General features: G+C 38.4%; 1 protein-coding gene across 3 annotated transcripts in view; it reads left to right on the plus strand.

The window, feature by feature from the left end:
- Positions 1-12,828, plus strand: part of ADAMTSL1 (ADAMTS like 1) — an 879,784-nt gene that overhangs the window by 273,958 nt on the left and 592,998 nt on the right. The gene's annotated exons all lie outside the window — the stretch shown is intronic.

Here is a 12,828-nt window from a genome sequence, read left to right on the forward strand (position 1 = left end):
AAAACAAATCTAGGGATTTTACATCGTCTTTCCAGTTTGGGGAAACCAGTGACGGATCCCATGGGTTCATTATTTCAAAAGTCTTAGTTGATCTCCAACACCCTGCTTCTTACCATCACTCTGAGGAGATGTGTGGACATGACTGATGATGTCTAAATTGTAGTTTGGGTTCATAGTCATTCAACTCTTGTTTTCTTGCATAACCATTTGCACCTGACCCTTTGGTCAGTGCACCATGATCTTAGCCAAGATGGATGTTGGCTTTACTAGAAAAGGTGAGTTTTCCAGAAAATGTGGCTGATGACTGAATTCTTCACCACTGAAAAGGCTTCCCTTTGATATAGACCCAGGAAAGTTGTCTTTCCTGTACCCTGAGGAGAGGCAGTGCTCGGAAACTTGTGGAGACCCTCAACTTCCAGAGATCATAATTGTGAATGGCTCGGATTTGACCCTCTTTTAGCAACCAGCAAAGTAAATCATAATCAGCTCTTATTATTGAAATGGGCAAAGGAATATAGTTTGAAGAAATTAGAAAAATTAAGAAAGTTTAATCTTGTCTCTTTCCTGACATTTTAAAAAAGCTGGCTTAATAGAAATTGAACATACGGTGTGTGTTTTTCTTTAATCTCTTCAGCTACAGTTGTCTTACAATTATTCATGTAAGAAAAAGTTACTTGTTTTCATTTTTTCTGACATATCTAATTTTATAGAAAATACAATAAGTCCTCCAAAATACCAGTGCCTTTCTTATTTCACAATTACAATTTATCGCGCATCACCACTTCATTTAATTTTGGATATTAAGTCCATGCTATTTAGCTGCTAATTTTTATAGTAAACATTTTTCTGTCACAAATATATTGAGTACTTGCTAATTTTGTGATAAAATTAATGGTTCTTGCCATTTTTAAAAAAAGTACAAATGTTATAAAAATGATGTGAAATGAAAAGTGCCGCTGTAAAGGCTTTCTTTGATTATATATGATTTGGGAATATATACCTCATTTCCATTTCCCTTTTTATTGATTGCTTTTTTGTATCTTTTGCCTATTTTTTAAATTGGGTTGGTAGTCTTTTTCTTAGTGAGTTGCATCTATTCTTTTTTTTTTTTAAATATATTTTATTGATTTTTTACAGAGAGGAAGAGAGAGGGATAGAGAGCTAGAAACATAGATGAAAGAGAAACATCGATCAGCTGCCTCTTGCACACCCCCTACAGGGGATGTGCCCGCAACCAAGGTACATGCCCTTGACCGGAATCGAACCTGGGACCCTTGAGTCCGCAGGCCGACGCTCTATCCACCGAGCCAAACTGGTTTCGGCAATTCTTTATATATTCTGGACATTAATCATTTTTCTATATATGAAAATACCTTCCTTTTAGGCTGTAGCTTATTTATTTTTATCTTTGTAGCATTTGGTTATGCAAATATTTTTAAATGTATGGATTCCATTTGACATTTTTTTCTATTATGATTTATGCTATTATGTCTGGTTTAATAAACCCTTCTCTGTTTTGGCTCATAAAAATATTGTGAATTTTCTTAAAGTAGTGATTTTCACATTTTGATGTTCAATTAACCTAGAATTTGTTAATGAATAATTTGACATAAAAATTTAATTTTACCTCTCCTAATATGCATAAACACCTTTCTCATTATCTTGTCCAAGTTGATATGTGATTATACAGCTATCAACAATCAGTCCCATATATATATTCTCTATTTAGTTCTATTACTCTGTTCATTTATACTTATACCAGAATTACATTGTTTTAATTGCTATAGGTTTATAAAGTCCTGGTATATTATTTTTTTTCTAAAAGTTCACTCATCTCTTTACTGTTCAAAATGGAGTAGATATGGCTTTTCAACTCCCATAAAAAAACCTGTATGGATAATTTATATCTTAATGATATTTTATCTTCTTATCTATTAACTTAGCATATATATTCAGTTAATAAAATAATTTTGTCCTTTATTAACATTTCTTGGTTTTTCCTGCAATGACTTTGAAGAACTGATTATTTTGAAAAGAAGAAAATAGGTTGCATTTGAAATGTCATCTCCCAGAAATAACCATCATTTACCCTCTGATGAAGTCCTCTGGCCTTCTGGCCTGTGTGTTCCCCCATCTACATATCATTGACCTCCTGATGAGCAGAAGGGAAGGGAGAGCGCTTCACAGAGCAGGCTGAAGAGATTACTCAGAGTTCCTGTCAACTAAAAAGGACACCAGGAAATGGAGCTTCTGTACTTTCTGAAGCCAAGGTTCTTTCCAGAAAGCAATCATCATAACATGTATAAGTTAATGGGAAAATAATTCAGTAGTAAACTATTATGCTGGCAGATTAAAAAGTTCTTTTTATATTTATTTCAAATTCTCCAGCTTTCTTACATCATTCTTTGTAGTGTACATAAACTCCCAGATCTTCCCCTAGAGTAAGCTATACAGGACAATCACTGCCTCATTTGCATATAGTTTTTCTCTTTATACTATTACCATAGGTTGGAATAGAGTGCATGCATGGTCACATTCCTACTATTGGACACTGGATATAGTTGACATTTTACCGCACTATAGTCTTTTAACCTACTTTTATAATTAAAAAATATATGACATAATAAGACTATTATCATATAATTATTTTGACAAACATATAGCATTATGCTATATTGCTGTTCTGTAATTTATTTTCCTCTTTCTTTTTGTTGAATTTTCCCCAATTTTTTTACTATTGTAAATACCTCATTTTGAACATGTCCATACATACAGCTTCCTCTAAATTTCTGATCTGTAGAAAAGCACATAAAACAGTTCCTGTAAACTACTCATTTATAGTTCTAAACTGCCCTGGGATAGGAAACCTAATCAAGAAGCTTGATAGAAGTAAACCTAAGTAAAAGTTAATAGGCTTTGCAAGAAGATTAAACCCATGGACTCTGTGCATTTTGATGTCACAGAAGCCTTTTGCGTGTGTGTGTGTGTGTGTGTGTGTGTGTGTGTGTGTGTGTGTTTCTTCTGCTTTCAGCCTGTTCCACATGGTGAGTGTGTCCTAAAATACCTTCCTGAAAAATGAGACACTGAATTTCTGTACACCTGGTTGAAAAACAAATGATATTTTGTAGTTCAGATTGTTAATGTAATTTAGCAGAAACACAAACATAAAGTAAAACCTCATTTGTGGAGATCCTATTAGGGTATATTTATATATCATTATGCTAGGCAAAAATTTGCCTTGTCCTAACAAATATATTCATCATAGAAATCAATATTGTAAGTAAGCATTTCTAAAACTTGGTGTTTGCAAAAGGTACATATTTATCCCTTAGATATATCTTTGTTAAAAACCTTCTAGTAGGCAATTACTTGTTAGCACAATTTGAATTATTCTTTGTATTTGAAAGCAATGAAATCACAATTTTCCTAAAATATTAAAACATGCTGAATTATAACTCATTCAGATGATCCTCAATTATACTGATTACTGAGTTTCTATAATATGAGCTCAGTAGTAATATTACCTTGTTCCAAACCACTTTTAATAATGCTGAGAATAATTAATGGAGAAAAAAATCTGAGTTTGGCTCCCAGGTAAAGTTAAATTTGATCATTTATGGAATAATTGCTATCTTGCATAGTTTAACTAAAATCCCTAGATACTTAAATTGTTCCATTCTTGCATGAGGTATATATTAAAATATATATTTGTGAATTGGAGAAATATATTTCAGTTCTGTTTATGTCTGATTAATCTTCTTTCTCTCATTTTCTCTCTGTAATTACTTACTATCCCAGACAGGTAGGTGCTGATTTTATAGTAAAATTTATGTTTTGAGAGTAGAAGTTGATGTATGGTAGGCACATAGCTATGTTTTCTTTAGTTGTGCCTGCATTTTATAAAGAGAGTGGCAGAGATGTCAAAGTAGCAGCAGAGAGCTAAAGAGGGTTTCAATTTTGAGGCAACATAAAGAATTACTGTTTCGGATTTGGGAAATAAATTTGTACCCTGTATCTTAGCAGATCCGTCAAATCCACTCATCCTCTTGTCTGTCCTCTCCTGGACTTGCCATTTTTCTGGTCACCCAGGTTTTAAATGACAATTAATTTCTGCCCCTCTGCCCTTCCTCCCCTCATTAAATCGAGCTTCAGTTCTCTCAGATTCCATTTCCTTCAGAACTTCGGTTCAACCCCTTCATACTGTCTGCCAGTGAAGAGTCTTTTACATCTTTCCTGGTGCCTGCAATACTATCCTAGTTAGTCTTTTTGTTTCCAGAACCTCCCATTCCTTTTTTATATATTTTCATCTCCATCCTTTTTTCTCATGGCTCCGATCATTTCACTCTCCTATAATTCTTTACCGGCCTTCTTCTGACCATAGGTGGCACTCGGCATTCGGCCTTTCCCTGTCTTTCCAGATTCATCTTCTCCTGATCTATTACTCATAGGGCCAACTTATCCACCAGGTACGATAGCACAGTGCCTAGGGCCCCAGATATTTTTAAGAACTTATGAAAAATATTTTTTACTTTAATTAACTTTAAAATCAGAAGGAAAAAATGAATATAATGATAATAATGAATGATTATGAGTCCAGCCTGATTGTATTTAGCTTTATACCAACACAATTTTTAATATGTTTTAGTAAAGGAAGGGATTTACAAATGGGAAAGGCCTAGGGCCTATGATAAATTATAATGCACCTCTACTTCCATATGTTAAATTCCAGCCAGTTAGATTCCTCACTGTTCTTTACACATCTTTCCTGCTTCCTTGTTTTCATCACTATTGTCCTCCTTACCTGAAAGTCATATCCAGACTTAGCCTATCAAATTTTTCCTCATCTTCCCTAATCTCTTACCTGTTTTATATCTACCCTAAATCACATATATTCTTCATTGTCATCCATTTAACTCTGCAGTTATTTCTTGAGCACCTACTATGAGTCAGGCTCTATGCAAGACTCTGGAGTCCAAGAGGAATCAGACAGCCAGTTCTCAGAGGTTCCTCTCTAATGGGAGCAGAAGAACAAGAAAATAGATAATTATTAGATCATGGGATAATGCCAGAGTAGAGATATGTTTAGGGTGTTCCTCTTATGCTGTCTGTAGATTGTAAACTCAGTGGAGGTGAGCCCATCTTATTCATTTGTGTGGAAATGGTCATTACTCTGGAAACAAGCTATGTTCCAAGTTATTTTTAAGATCAGACCTCACTCACCTACTAGGCCTGACTCTATGCAAGGTGGCCATCTATCTCCTGAGTGGGCAGCAAATGTGCCTGTGCATTCAAACCAATGTGTCTTTTTCACGCAGGAATTATACCTAAGATACTCTTTAGGTCCTTTGCTGCCTATTAAAGACTTAGCTTGAAAGTCTCTTTTGAAACCCACCCTAAAACCCCAGGTAGCAGTGATTACTTCATCTCCTTTATTCCCATAGTATATTATATGGCATGTGTTGTAATATAACATATCAGAACTGCTTCAGAACAAGGAAGCAAAAGGAGTGGTTAGTAGCTCCTTGGGACTACTGTGTCTTCCTTCAGCTTTGAATCACAAACCCTGACCTATAGAAGGTGCTCAAGGCATATTTATTCAATTGCCTAAAGAATAATAACATCAGTTGTTTGGAACTCAGAATGTATTTTTCCATTTATCCAGGGAAATGGATATTATGCAAGGAGTTAGCTCTTTTAGCCCAGTTTACAAGTGACTAACCAATAAAACAATGGAAATATCAATCCAGTAGTCACATTCCACCTAAATACCATGGATTATATAATAACTAGAGGCCCAGTAACCGGATTCATGCACTGGTGGGGTCTCTCAGCCTGGCCTGTGCCCTTTTCCAATCCAGGACCCCTCAGGGGATGTTGGACCTCTGGTTTCAGCCTGATCTCCGAATCGGGCCTGCGGGGATCGGGCTGAAACTGGCAGTCCAACATCCCCTAAGGGATGTAGTAGTGCTTGAAGCGGCAGGCGGCCAGGAAGGAGCCCAAGCCCCGGCCTGGCGCTGCACCACTCCCCCTCATCCCAGCCCTACTGTGCCTGCTGCGGGCTCATGCCCAGTCAGTCCCGATTGGGAGAGGCTCGTGCTGCCACAGTGGCACTTGCCAGCCGTGGGCCTGGCATCTGATGCCCATCTTTTAACTGAGTGGTGCTCCTGCTGTGGGAGCACACTGACCATCAGAGGGCAGCTCCTGCATTGAGTGTATGCCCCCTGGTGGTCAGTGCGCATCATAGCAACCGGTCTACTGGTCGCTTAGGCGTTTATATATATAGATGTTTCTATGCAGAAACTATTCAAAATGTTGGTGAAGAATACAAAAGAATGTCTTCCTTAGAGAGAGGATATGGACATCAGAACTTGCTGGCTGCTGGAGGAAGAGGAATATCTCCTAGATCTTAAAGGTTTGATGATAACTTCTGTGTGGTCTGCATCCCAAACTCTAGAAAGATTGGCTATGGGAACATGGGCATAGAAGGAATAGAATTCTGGAGTCTTGAGAAGGAGGAAATGGTGAGACTTGAGACTCCTGTTACTTAAAAAATATCCCATCCTCACCCTCCCCAATACAAAGGCAAGGGTCTTCTTATCCCGGTCAAATCTATGTTCTCCTATAAATGTTAATTCTACTGCTTCCATCCTTATCTTTCTCTCAAGAAACAGATGTATAATGAGAATTGAACAGTTTTTATATATTTTTTCCATGCTTGTCTTAAAATTAAACCAGAATGCTTCAAACAGAGAGCATTTGCCTCCTTACTATGTTACTTCCTTGACCTCCTCATAGCAAATAAAAACTTTTGAGTGTTCTTAGCACACTTTTTGCAAATCTTAGTCATCCTTATGGGCCTCTAGATTCATATCCTTTTTATATATTCATCCTTGATTATGAAGCCCACCTTCTATCTTAGTAATGTCAGTAGGCAGTGATTGTCATCATTGTGATCACTATGAGAGCTATCATTTATTACAGTCTACTAGATGCTAGTGCTTAGCAAAGTGCTTCAAATGTATCATCTCATTTAATCCTCACTTCAAAGCACAGGCAGTTGTCAATTTCCCAGACAAATGTCAGTTCCTCCCCCCAAACTTTCCATAATCCCTCATATGCTTTATAAATTGAATTTTATTGAGATATAGTTGACATATAACATTATTTTATTTTCAGGTGCTGCACAACATAATGATTCATTATTTGTCTATCTTGAGCACCACACTAAGTCTAGTTAATATTCATCACTACATGTAGTTACAAATTTATGTTTCTTGTGGCAAGAACTTTTAAATTTTACTCGTTTAGCAACTTTCACATATATAATATGTACATTATTAACAGTAGTCACCATGATGTACATTACATCCTTAGCACTTATTTACTTTGTAATTGGAAGTTTGGACATTTTGATACCATCCTCTGCTTTATATTTATCCCAATGCATTTATAATATTCTGCATTGTTCTCCATCTTTGGAAAGTCTTCCAAATATTAAGATTTAATGTGGTCTGTATCTCAAGCTCTAGAAAGTTTGGTTATGGCTATAGAAGGATAACTAACTCCAGAGCCTTGGAAAGGAGGAAATAATGAAGACCAGGGCCTCTTGTTGGCTTGTACCCTCATTCCTCTTCTCTGTGCCAAGAACAAGTTCTGTCATCCTGAATGAAACTTTCCCGGGTGGGTGATGTTTTTATAGAGTCCAGAATGACAGCTGGAAGCTGACTGGGAGAAGAAGGGAGAAAAGGCTCCCAGGGCTGAAAAATGATGTGAGTAAAGGTCCAGAAGCCACACAGATAGCATCATGCTTGGGGAGCTGCCCTCACATGGACAAATGTAGAACCCAAGGGAGAAAACAGATGGCTAGAGTTTTGGCACATAATGGGTACTCAGTGAATATTAATATATGAGTATGAATATATGAGCATATGAATGAGAATGAAGAGCAATGACATACCATAAAATTCACCTTCTAAAATCTCAAGAGGAGTTATTGCAAGAGGAATCCTTAGAGCCATATGCATACCAAATGACAGAAAAGATAATACAGAATGTCTCAAACATATACAGACTACTTTTTCCCAAACAGTATTGTGATTAGTAAAGCACAAATTCAAATAGGATTACTGATCTTGAGGTAGCTTTTGCCATAAATTTTTAGGTAAATGATGTCAAAATTATATCATTTACCCGCAAGTGACTGGGGCTGTATTTTGTACTAAATGAGAGTTGAAAGGCTGAAATGACTATAATCTATCAAAATAATTTCCTTCTATTGCTAGTTTGTTGAGGGTTTTTATGGTGAAAGGATGTTGAATTTTGTCAACTTTTTCTGCATTTAGAGATGATCATGCAGTTTTTAGTTTTTCATTCAGTTGATTTTTGTATTTTGATGAAATTTGTTAATCTGGAGTACACATTTGTGTCCAATACTCTCCTCCTTTGGGACACTTTCTTATTATTCAACTGGACACTATTTATCAATTTTTTTAAGTAGCTCTCTGCTTAATGTACCACTTCCTTTCTTATGCCTCCTCATGATCCTGGGCAGAGCTTGCTCACACCAGAGTTCCCATCACCAGCTCTACCTTCCTTGATGTCTTTTTTGTAACCCCCCAGACAATTCTGTTGCTTTTTCTTCTTCAAGGGAACTATTTGGAATCTACCATGGCCCACTCCACCTCCTGTCTACTTCTCTATACCCTTTGATACCAAACCTTCCAAACATGTTCTGTACTCGCTACTTCCATTTCCGCTCCTTCCCTTTTCTCTGCATCTCGTTTTAGTCAGCCTTTCACCCCCACCATTCCACCACAACTGTCCTTGTGGAGTCACCAATGATCTGCATGCTGCTAACCCCAGTGGTCAGTTTCAGGGCTGCGTCTTCTATGACCTGGAGGCGCCCTTTGGCCAGTTGACCAATAATCCTTCTCCTTGGAATCCTTTCGCACTTGGCTTCCAGGGTGACACTTTCTCAGGGGTTTTCTCCGACGTCTGGCCGTTCGTTTGAATTTTCCTTTGCGTTTTCCTTCTCATATCCAGGGCTCAGAACTTGGATTGTTTCTTTACTCCATGTCTGCACTCATGCCTTTGGGATCTCAGTCATTCTCATGGCTCAGAATATGATCAGTACACTGAGACTCCTAAAATGTCAGTCTGTTCTGGACCTCTCCCCTGAACTCCAGACCCATATATGGACCTGGCTACCTGCCTGCCCATCTCTGCAAGATCTCCAGGTAAACCAAAACTGAACTCCTGGGCTTCTCTCCAGGCCAGTTTGTGGCTACTTCTTCCAGTTACTTAGGCCAAAATCTTTCAAGTCATTTTTGACTCTTCTTAGCCAAGGCTATAGCAAGTCCTATTAGTTCTGCCTTCAAAATATGTCCTAAATCTTGCCATCTTTACCCACACCACTACCACTCTGGCCGAGGTCAGCATCACCTTTGCCAGGAGGCAATAGTGTCCTAACTGGTTTCCATGCTTCTCCCCTCACCTTTGCCCCTAAATCTTGTCCTCAGTTGAGCAGCCAGAGAGTAACAGAGAGCTGTCATCAAAACATAAGTCAGATCATGGCTTCCTGAGCCTCTCCATTACAATCAAAGTAAAAGCCAAAGTTGAAACAGTGGCATTAGGGCCCTACTAGGGATTTGTCTCCTGTTTTCTCCCTGACTTTATTTTTTCTTCTTCTTCTTCCTCAGCTCACTCTGCTCTACCCACACAGATTTCTTTGATATTCCCTGGGTATACCAGCCTGGTCCTTCATTCCTGCTGTTTCCTCTATGTGGACTACTCTTCCCCAGATAGCCACATAGTTTGCCCCCTCGCCCAATTCAAGTCTTCTTTAGTATGTCACCTTTTTGGTAAGGCCCTTTCTGACCACCATGTTTAAATTACAATTTCCAGTCCTCGGCTGGAACGCTGTATCTCCCTTTGTTGTTTTATATTTCTCCATTTATCACTTTTGTATAATTTACTCAGTCATTTTGTTTACCCTATGGAAATATAATGTTTGTCCTTTTTTTTTTAACTGCTATTTAAGTAAGGTCCAGAAAAGTACTTAGTGCCTAGTTGAAACTTACTAAATATTATTGAATGAATGAATGAGTTAGACAGAGTAGGTATTTGTAGACAGACCTCTAGGGTTTGATCCATTCACATTCCTTTTATTTCCACTCTGTATCATCCTGCCATGTTTCGGTCTGCAAACCTGCCTTTGTTTCTGAATTTACATGATAGCACTGCCATTATTATTTATTTAGAGAAACAGCATTTTGCTCAAATGATAAAAAAAAAAAAGCTAATCTGGCTACAAAGAAAAATTGCTTTCTTTATATTTCAGTATATGAATCTATTTTATAAATAGAATATTTTCATATCTTCTGGGAGGTTTTGGTAGCACAGACTAGACTAGAGGAGGATTGTAACCATGCAATTTTGTTGTATTTTATAATTTACCAGAGACAAAGATAGGGCAGGCATCATTGCTGTTATCTCTATCTCACATTCAAGGAAACTGCAGGTTTCTGATGGTCAAACACAGAGCTGATCAGTGCTGAAATTAAAACAGTAACTGCAGAAACTGCACATTTTACAGAGTAAAATAACAAGAACCTCCTTAGATTACAGCACAAAAAATGGTTCACTTAGAGTGCACCTTATACTTCTTATCATGAATTAATTTTTCTATATTTTAGCATACGATAAAAAATTGTTTTTCCTAGTATCAAGGCATGTACTTATTCATGATACTGAAATTGAAAAGTACAGAACTATGAAAAAAAAACAAAAACAATAACCTCTAGTTCCATCAGTAAAAATTAATCTCCAGAAACATTTTGGTAAATTTTATATTTTTTATTTATATGTATCATTTATTTACATGAAATTAGGATCATTCCATGAGCCTACCCTTTTTATGATGCTTTTTGAGAAAATTAAAAGATACCTTACTTGCTGATTCATTCATTTCTTTAGTAAACTGGGCACCTGCTGCATGCCAGGCAGTTTCCTGGATGCTGGACTTGTATCAGTGAATGAAAAGACGATTCTCTTCCCTCTAGAAGCTTACAAGGTTGTGAAGTGAGACAGACAGCAAACAAACAAAGAGAGAAGGCCTTATAAAATGTGTAAACTGCTATGTGAAAAGTGAACATGGAACAATTAAAGAGGAACAAGAGGCCTTGGAAATCTCGTTAGGAGGGATGAGGAGCAGAGCCACCAATCCCCGAAGGCTCGGTGGTGGGAAGTGCTCAGTGGTGGGAAGCCCAGGGGAATAGCACTCCCAGCAGAGGGGAGGGCACTTGAGCCTGAGAAAGGTCCTTGTGGCACCAGATGGCGAGCGGGAGGAAGCGAGCTATGCCAGGGTGCAGGGGTTTGACTTTATTCCAAAAATAATGAGAAGTCCTTGAAATCTGTTAAGAGTGGAAATGACAAGGCCTGGTGAATGTTTGTAAAGCTGTGCCCTGGCCAATATCTGGAAGATTGATGGTGAGAGCAGAAGTGGGAAGGAGCCCTGCGAAGGCACCAATTACGTGGAGTCGGCTGGGGGCAAGGCAGATGGAAAGAAGGGGGCAGATCTGAGAAATATCTCCCAGATAAAAAGGGCAAGGCTTGCTGAAGGGTTAGCTGTGGAGGGTGAGAGTGAGAAAAAGGAAGGAGTCAAGGATGACTCCTACATCGCTGGCACGAGCATCCGGGCGTCTGGTGGGCCGGTGGTGCCACTGAATTGGGGAAGTCTAGGGGGAAAATGTGTTGGCAGGAGAAGGAGTGTGTGAGGAGGTGTAAGATGAATCAGGGGTTTAGTTAGAAATGTGTGAAATGTGAGATATCTGGAAGACATCCAGGCAGAGATGGCAGAGAGGCAGTCGGATGGTAGCAGCTGAAAATAGAAGTAGAAAGGGAGGAAATGGACATTTCAGGAGCATCTGCAATGCTAGATAGTGTGTGTATGTTATTTAATACTCCTCCGGACCCTGACAGATAAGTAAACCTGTTTAATAGACAGAAACTGAAAATAAGAATGGCTGACTTAACTTGTGTGAAATGTTAATAGTATAAGTGCCAGGGCCAAGACTTGAATCCCAATTTTCCTGGCTCCAAAACCCACTCTGGTTCCACCCCACCAAGGTTGACAATTGTTTTTATTTGATTAGCATTGACTTGAACTAGAATTGGCTAGATAGGCATTCAACTAACCATGCTTTAGGAGTAATTAAGAATACAGCAGTGTGTTTATTTATTTCCCACAGCGAATTAAAGGTCTGCCTGTGGATGACCTAGAGACAGACTTGTCCTTGGGCAATCTCATCATTGTTCTTTCTGGTCTTCTAGGAAAGGTGGCAACTATGTTGCTCCAATAATTTGAGAACCAAATTGTCCATGGTTCTCTATTTTAAAATAAATGCTTTACTTTAGAATAGTTTTACATTTGTGAAAATGTTACAAAGTTCACACACAGTTTCCATATACATCACAACCAGATACCCCTACAGTTGTCTTCTTACATGAATTACTATGGTGCATTTGTCGCCAATAAGGAACCAACATTGGTTTATTATTATTAAACTAGTGGCCCAGTGCACAAAATTTGTGCACGGGGGGTGGGGTGTCCCTCAGCCCGGCCTGCACCCTCCTGCAATCTGGGACCACTAGCTCCTAACTGCTCACCCGCCTGCCTGCCTGATCGCCCCTAACAGCCTCTGCCTCGTTCCCACCACCATAGCTTTGTTCGGAAGGACGTCTGGAAGGTCTCCCGGTCTAATTAGCATATTACTCTTTTATTAGTATAGATTCTAAACTTACTCAGCTTTCACTAGTTTTTCACTATTT

This window comes from Cnephaeus nilssonii, assembly GCF_951640355.1.
Source record: "Cnephaeus nilssonii genome assembly, chromosome: 14".
In the NCBI taxonomy this organism is placed as follows: domain Eukaryota; kingdom Metazoa; phylum Chordata; class Mammalia; order Chiroptera; family Vespertilionidae; genus Cnephaeus; species Cnephaeus nilssonii.